Source organism: Parasteatoda tepidariorum, chromosome 2 (assembly GCF_982258835.1).
Source record: "Parasteatoda tepidariorum strain Cologne lab strain chromosome 2, Ptep-v5.0, whole genome shotgun sequence".
NCBI classification, from domain to species: Eukaryota; Metazoa; Arthropoda; class Arachnida; order Araneae; family Theridiidae; genus Parasteatoda; species Parasteatoda tepidariorum.
In genome coordinates this window covers 47894288-47903228 of record NC_141756.1, presented here as the reverse complement: position 1 = coordinate 47903228, position 8941 = coordinate 47894288, and the positions used below count along the sequence as shown (strand labels likewise).

The following is an 8941-nucleotide window of genomic DNA, read 5'->3' as shown; positions in this document are numbered from 1 at the left end:
GTGAAAATGAAATCTGAGAAACAAAGAGTAATAAAAGATAAAATATAGCATTTATATTCAATTAATATTTAGACATTGAAAAGATAGTCGTATGACATGAAAGATTCAGTTCTCAAAAACCACACCCCCTGGCTGTAAAAAAAAAAAAAAAAAAAAAAAAAAAAAAAAAAAAAGCAGAGATTTTTTTATCCAACAAAAATTTCAAATCAGCATTTTAGAAATTTAAGGAAAAAGTTTTTATATTTCCTTATTACTACTACACTTTCCTAAATTGTTCCAATATTGATTTATAAGCTATGTATCAAATCCGCAATCAAGAACAAAATATATGTCCACAAAAATGGGACAAATTGTTCTACAAACTGCCAAATGAAACATCGATTGTAGCAACACATGCTTAAAACTTAAAACTGCACAAATTATGTACTTTTTTTTAATAAATAAATATAACTAGTAGACAAAAGAAGCCATCATTAAAAAAATGCATGCAGCTAAAAAATAAATTAAACGCATCTTAATTATTAGAATATTTTTACGCACGTGAGAAGTAGGATTAATTTAAATGATCGCAAAAAGACATGACTGTAACTAGAATGCAACAGATAGGTTTAGATTCATCAGATTGATCAGACTGGTGTCTTACTATTCCTTTTTTTTTTTCGCTGGAGAACCGCGCGTCTTAGGGCAGTGTTCCCCAAACCCCGGTCCGCGGATCCAATGCTACCGGGAAGCCCATTTCATTGAAACTGAATTTAAATTCCTAGGTTTATACCCCAAATTAAATTAAAAATATGCGTGTTTCATTAAAATTTTATTTATTTAAAAAAAAGGGGTCCCCGAAGGTAGTGACATAAATTTTTTAATGTTTAAAAAAAAAAAAAAAAAAAAGGAGGAAAACCACCGCAACTATTTTTTCTTTCAATTAGTTTTAATAAAAAAAATCAATCATCATAACTCATAACTTTAAATATCATAAATAAAACACGAAAGCGCGGCCTCGAAATTTACATTGGAACTAATGAAGAACAGTAACAGCAACCAAAACAAAGCAACGGAATAAACTGGACATAAGCAACACACTTCGGGTGTCAGTGTCTCCGATCACCCCCTGATGGAACCGTCTCATTGCAAAGAAGCAAGCTTAGGGTTATTGATTTAACGTTCTAGTAAGTTGAAATGTTAAATCACTTTATATTTATTTTTTGGTGTAACTGTATTTTATTTTGAGGGCATGTTTAAATACAATTAAATTAAAATTAATAAATCAAAATAATCTAAAATATAAACAATCAAGGCCCCCCCCTCCCCATCGGGCCACGGTAAAATTATCAAACGTTGACAGGTCCGCTTTGATAAAAAGGTTGGGGAACACTGTCCTAGGGGACGCGTCATAAGTTATTATTAGCCGTCTGTTCTATAATTTTAACTCCGCCGACCGAAGATTCCCCGTGAAGTAAATGGTGACTGAAGCCCGTTAAATCTGTCGAGTCGCAAAGTCCTCCATGTTCCCATAACAAATCAATACCTCTCGGGTTACTGATCCAGGAGTTTCCTTGTCTTCTGGATTGGTTCAAAATTACAAGGCTACGTAGACTACATCAGTAGTCGTAAACCCAAAAAAATTGGGTCGGCTGTTCAACGACGGATATAATATAATTTTAACGTATATGACGCGTTATAGCATGCAAACGGTCAAAGATAAGGTGTAGGAAAAGGTCCAAAAGGAATACGAGATTCACAGCTAATAAACTACAGATAAATCATTGTTTACTTTTGGCTAACTTGAATGTTTACTTTCTTCTGATTAATGCTGCTTTACATGCTGGAGCTTTTAAGTTGCATCTTCGCATCTGCATTAAGTTGCATCTTCGCAAGACAAATTCAGGCCCAAGGCCCTCCAAATTTTCAGGGGCCCCTTACAAAATATTTTGAAATTAAATTACTGAAGAGTAGTCCTAACAATGGAAAAGAATCTATTGAGCTGCATGATCCAAGAGAAACATTCTAAGAAAGTTTGAAAGCAGACAATTGAAGATTATTTTTCTGAGATAAAGTTTACGTATCTATAAATTAGAGCAAAATATAAAACAACAAAATAATGTTATGTCAAAATAAAAATAGTTTGGTGGCCAAAAACAATTTAAATCAGTGGTTTTTGCTAAAAACCGCTGATTAGCGGAATTATATTTTTATTTAATACTTAAACCAACACAAAGCTAGCCCACCTTTCATTAACTTTTTACTAATTTTTGAGGACCCTCAGAAATTGTGGGCCCTAGGCCCATACCTATTGGGCTTAGGCGATAATCAGGGCCTGTCTGCATTTTTATACTAAGTCAAACTGTTTACAATCAATTGCAGTTTACAACAGCTGCTCGAAAGAGCGATGACCAGCGCCCTCTGTTGGTTTAACGCTGTATTTCCGCACACGCATTCTTATCTAAAATATGGTTATGTACTTTTTTTTTACATTTATACCCTGCCTTAACACCCTGTAAAATTTACCAATCAGTGGATTTGTATATGTAATAAGTACTTGTAAGTTACAAATGACAGCAAAAGATTGTTTTGCAATTCTCAATAATTTGTTAGAAAAAAATTATTTTTATAGTTAATCTTTATTTTTATATTGTTCGTGAGATATTTTCGAATGTCTTCCTTTATTAATTCCGCCACTGGAAAAGATAAAGAAAGAAAGAAAAAACACACCTCATGTTAACGACTGCAATTTGTGGAATTTTCTATAACCCTATAAGGTCAAATATCAGGTTCAGTTATCTAAGTTCTATACTTAATTGGAAAGAAACAAATCTAAGTTGTCTTAACAAATAAAATTTATTGGTCAAGAAAAGTGAAAGAAAAAAAAATTGCGGAATTGAAAAGATCTTATTTGTTAGATAACTTTAAATGGAAGAACTTTATTTTCTTTTATTTAATATCTTTTTTCTTTTCTTGGTTTAATATCCTTTTTTTTTTATTAATAAGTTATCCGTAATATTTATTTCTCGCTCATATCTACAAATGAAAGAAAAAAGTTACAAGGCGTGAAGAAAGGGAAGAAATGGCAATTTTCTTTTTTTTCCTTTCTTTCTTTTTATTGTTGTTATTATTTATGTATTTTTACAGAATGTGCAATGTAAACTATCCTCGGTAATAGATGGATCATGGACTCAAATCCTCTTGACATCGGGCTAACCGTGGGAGATTTTTGTGGTTTCATAGAGGTTCAAGTAAGTTTCAGTTCAAAATTCAAAGGTTACGGGGTTAAACATTGACAGTGGGTCAAAAGTGGGTCGGAAGTTCAGCGCCGGTTATAAAATGAAATAACGAGTGATGCGGAAAAACTCTTTCTCTTCCACGAGTGTGGAAAGCAACCTTATTTAAACAAGAGTGAGACAAATAATTATGTTTTAGTTCGAAGATCAAACAGTAGTTAGCTTTGCTACGTGCGAGTTAATTCCATTTGATAATGCATTAGTAATTTTGAGTTGTGCCATTTTTGATCTAGATAAAAAAATAATTAAAACTTAGAATTATTTTTTGGGAGAAAATTTAAGTCAATGATGTCTGACATGCAATCAATGATCGTATCAAAATTTATCTGTACAGGCATGGCAGAATGAAATGATTGGGTTAATATCCCACATTTTTTCCAAGAGTGACATTTTTACATCTAACTGCTCTTAAATATTGTTTCCAGATAGGTATTTTACAAACCTCTAGAATTTCCACTAGATGGCACTCAACAAATACTCACGCCAGGTGGCTGAGTGGTAGCGCTTCGCGCTCCTGTGCCACAGGTCCTGGGCTTGATCCTCGGGCCGGGCAAGGTTGACTCAGCCTTTCATCCCTTCAGTGGGTCGATAAATGAGTACCAAGCATGCTTGGGAACTAAACACTGGGGGTTTCGCGTTCGGCTGACCACCAAAAACGGAAAATCTGCTCCTGCACCCCAGAGCCCAAGGTCAAGAAACCTGAGATGGGCACTGTAGGTCTTGGCCCTCTATAGGCTGTCGCGCCACTGAGTTTAGTAGTTAGTTTAGTAGGCACCCAACAAAAACATTTTGTTGCTTACATGGTGTTTTTCACCATGTAACCTGAACAATATGAAAAATCTGACTTATCATCATATTTCCCAATTGATTCTTGAACTATAATCGCAGCCTAAATTACCTATTGATGTAAAAATTTGAATCTAATTAGTGTAACGTGTTGTAAGGACGCATTGTTTACAGATACGTACGTACTTTACAAGTTTTCAATACTTCCACAAGATGAAACTTTTTTTTTTTTTTTAATTTTTACAGAATTGCATATTATATATTCACCGTACTCTAGTATCTTTTAACACGTTCATTGCCAGTCGAGCGTAGATGGTTAAACTATATCTATCATTGAAGACAGGCAATCTTTAAAGATAAAATCTAAGTTACATTTTCTTATTTTAACGAACAGTTAAGTTTTTCAAATTCACATTTAGTTTATTTTAATAAATATTAATAATATTTCAATAATTCTATTTTGTCCAGAGAAAACATGTTTTCTGCACAAAGTAGTTGAATGGTAATATATGCATATTGTTACCACGGCAAGAATTTCGTGATATAGCCTGATCGGCAACGAAATTGTTAAAGCGTATGAAAATACAAAGATGTTAATCAACAAGAATTTGACTTTAGTTGAGTTAGTAAGTTTGAACTCAGTTAGTTTAATATTGTACATATCTCTGTATTTGAGTTTTAATAAATATTTTAGTTTTTGCATTATCTTTATAATTTTATAAGACAGTAACGTTATAGTCAAAGTACTTTAATATGAGTCGTATTTTAATATGAGCAGTATTTTAAACAGTAATGCAAGTAATTTTTTTAAAAAAATTTGAAATACAAGGCCGTTAACCAATCAGACAAAACCACGCGATATTTTATATACTTTATTAATCTCTTCTGACAAAATTATGCTAATTCAATTCTGCGATCAGTTTTTTTTTTTGAAAGTTAGTTTAATATTATACATGTGTCTATTTTTTTTTTGTACTTATTATTTTTTTTATTTTTATAAATATTAGCTGGACCGGAAAGTAATGTCGTTTCGGTGCATTAGATATTAGTTATCAAGATTTTATTTTTAATCAATAATGTATTCACCCTCGTTAGCCACAACCTTTTCAATGCCGGATCGAAAATGAATCTAAATGGATCGGGGGAGGGATGAATTGGTTTTTAAGACTAACGAAAATTTAGTGCGCCGTAACAACATTACTTTTTGGTCCCCTTAATACTCGAGCTTTTGCATTACCTGTATAATATTATAGAACAGTAACGTTATTGTCACAGTATTTTAATATGAACAGTATTTAAAACAATAATATTCAATAACAAAGAATCTTTTTAAAAAATCTCAAAGCTGGTACTACCACTTTGACATAGAATTTTTATTAAACATATTTTTCATACTTTTTTCATTAGTTTGTATCAATTTAGGTCAAAAAAAGTGAAAAGTATTATATTTATAATTTATAGTTATAAAATAATGCAACGCTGCACTTTTTTTTAATTTTTTTTTAATTTTTTTTAATTTTTTTTTTAGAAAAGTAAAATCTTCTAAACACTACTCACTTCCAAAGAATATTTTTTTCTAATTTGATCTTATTTGCAGCTATTAGGATCTAAGAGAAACAATTATTCATCATTGAAATTTCGTTAATTTACAAAATCAATTATTGATAAGTTTTTGAATAAGAATGATAAAACATTTTTTCAAACTACTTTTTGGATTTTACATTTTACTATACAAATATAATTCCGGTGATCTAACAGATTTTTTTTTAAGTAACTGGTAGTCTGTTTTTATAATTAAAAAAATACCGAAATATGTATTTGCGTGTAATTAGAGCACCAGAAAAACATTATGTAAAAGAGACATCGATGTCTCATCTGCGTCAAAGGGTTAAATGATTTATCCAAAATTGCTAACTGCTTTAGATTTTTTAGCTCTAAATTTATATTTTTAAATTTTTCGTAAGTTCTAAATGCCACTAAGTTCTATTAGGCTGAATAATTGCGTATCCCCAAAAGTTTGTTAAAAACTTAAAAGCAATTCAAGCAAACGAAAATCAAAAATCTTAACTAAAAAAACCAAGGATACCTCTAAATTCATTCTTTCAGTAATTTTATAATTGTTTAATTTTAATTGAACAGGGGGAGGACTTATCTTTTTAATTGATTTTCTGAACATACATCGAAATTACCTCTTAATCAGTAAACTTAAATCAGATGTATAATTTCATCATTTAGATGTCGCAACGTGAGAAACTTTTCATTATATGAAAGCATCACTTTCTCAGTTTGTTTATCTTGTCTAGTCTGACGTCTGTTTGAAAAAGAAGAATAAACAACCTTCAAATTCATCACTTTAACCTCTTTCCCCAGCTATCTTCAGCGCAAATCAAAATGTGTTGATTTATTTCGGCGGATGGATCGTTTTCTGGACGCGCCTCGCATTTCCAATCTTTCCTGGAAGGTGTGCACAGCGTGACGATTTACAGAGAGCTATTCTTCTATTTCACCTTCTCGCTTTATTTATTTATTACTTTTATCGTCTGTTTCCCCCTCCCCCCCATTCTTTATCTTTCTTTTTTTATATTCTTTCAGGAAAAAGAGAGTTAAAAGTTCTGGGCAAAACTCGTTCGTTCCATACTTTTCAAATCAAATTTGCGCATGAGTGACACTCATTTTTATTTATTTATTTTTTAACGAAGAAGTTAATCAAATATGCTGCATAAAAAAAGAATCTCACTCCTTTTCCTTTCACTGTGGCGTAAATAACACCTTCGAATTGCTTATAGGATATGATTCTAATCAGAGATTAGTAAAATATTATAAAATATTGCACTTATTCATAACAATTCTCTTCATTGTTAGCATAACTTATTAAATTACTTATTTACTCCTACTTATACCCTGGCACTACAATTTATGTACGGTCCTCGCCTTACAGTCCATACCGTCTACAGTAGCCGCAACAATTCCAAATTATTAAATTAAAATACATAAATGCATACTTAATTAAAAATGTTACATTATTTAGAAACTGTAATTATAAGATAAATGATTATTTTTGAATTTATTAAATTACAAGATTACAAAATGAATTTGTAAAAGAAAATGCTAATTAGGGTCCTAATAGCATATTTGAACACAAGCTCCTCAAATCGCTACTGCTCTCCGATCATTTTTTTAAGAGAAGGATGCTAATTATTTTTTTTTTCTGTCAAAAATATTATTGATTGAGTTGGACACGAAAAATATTAGTTTCAAAAAGCAGTCTCATTTGCAGGAACCATTTATAATTAGTTTACTTTTCAATGCATAAAATGAATGACGAAAAAAAATAATACTAAATAAATAAGTGCGGAACAAAGCAGCAGTCTACGGAATGCAGGTTTCGTATTACATACTTATGTAAAAGTACAGGACGAAAGAATTAAGAAAAAAAAAAAAAAAAAAAAAAAAAAAAAAAAAAGACCTTGGAAAACTTTTGATTAAATTATTCGATTTACACGTTCTAGGTCTCGGTGTTAATGGTTCTAGGGGGTGACCTCAAATATGCTAATTAATTCATGAATATGATGTTTTTAGTTACGAAATCAGACACAAAAACATACTTTCTCGGAATAAACATACCTTTTAGATATAGGGGGTAGCTGCTATCTGGAAAATATTGTCCCAATGGTTTGGTAAACAGACCGCAAAAGTTTAGATCCCTTAATATTAATTTTATTTTTTAAACGAAAACTTTTTAAACGAATCCAAAATTTTTTACACACTATTCTAAAATTCGTTTATCCAAAGATAATTTCATGGAAAAAATAACTTTTACAATACATCAATTATTTTTTATTATTTTATTTTTCATTATTTTATTTTTTATTATTTTATTTTTCATTATTTTATTTTTTATTATTTCATTTTCTATTATTTTATTATTTATTATTTTATTTAATAATGATCGGAAAAGTTTCGAATTGTAAGGTATTGCTGTATCTAATCATTTAGTTAAAAAGTAGGAATGTATTAAGTTTATTTCCGTTAACTTCAAATTAATGCTTATTGAATTTTTAAAACGATATTTAATTGGATTCGAGATACAATTACTTTAAATTCTGACTCAGTTTTCCAATGCGATCGGAAAGGAACTCTTTATCTATCTCAATCTTTTTTTCTAGGGGTGAGTTTTTTCTTGCCTATTAAACAGAACAGAGGTAGACATAGTTAGACCACATACTTAGTCATCATTATAGAAAACAAATTCAATAAAAAGAAGATCATTTGTTTAATTGGACTAATCTCTGAAGTTATTATTATTTAATTTTCGTTTTATTTCAAACACGTAATGTATCTCTCTTCTCGTGTTAGAGTTGTTTCTAATTTATCATTATGTAGCATACATTTAAAAAGTAAAAGAACACGAGCCTGCCAGGATTCGAACCTGGAATCTCCTGATCCGTAGTCAGGCGCGTTATCCGTTGCGCCACAGGCCCTCGATTTAGCAAAGAGAGTGGATAATAATGTTGAAAAAATTTTAACTGTCGAAATATTTATTAGCTATCCAGGTTATCAAACTAAGGTAAACAACGTTAAAGAGCACAAAAATATATTATTTTTAGCACAAAGGTCGCCCACTTGTGTATTTATCCAGGTTATCCTTGCAATCAAAACACTTTTATTTCTATTTAAAATATATTGGTGTACAAGTCTCCACTTTCACACTGGTAGATTTAAAGAACAAGTTAACATTTAAAAACATTACAATATTTCACTGTTGTAATATACTAGCTTTTAGTTTTTTTTTCTCCTTAAAAAACGGGTTTTATTCTTTCCGAGATACTCCATTGATATTATTCTCTTTTTTTTCTTTCTTACTTTTTAAGAATTTTTTT

At 30.6% G+C, this 8941-nt stretch overlaps 1 non-coding gene across 1 annotated transcript; it reads right to left on the bottom strand.

Annotated features, from left to right (window-relative positions):
• Nucleotides 1-8469: 8469 nt before the first annotated feature.
• On the bottom strand, nt 8470-8542 carry TRNAR-ACG (transfer RNA arginine (anticodon ACG)). The gene has a single exon. It is a non-coding gene; the product is annotated as a tRNA-Arg (tRNA).
• Between the last annotated feature and the right edge of the window lie 399 nt (nt 8543-8941).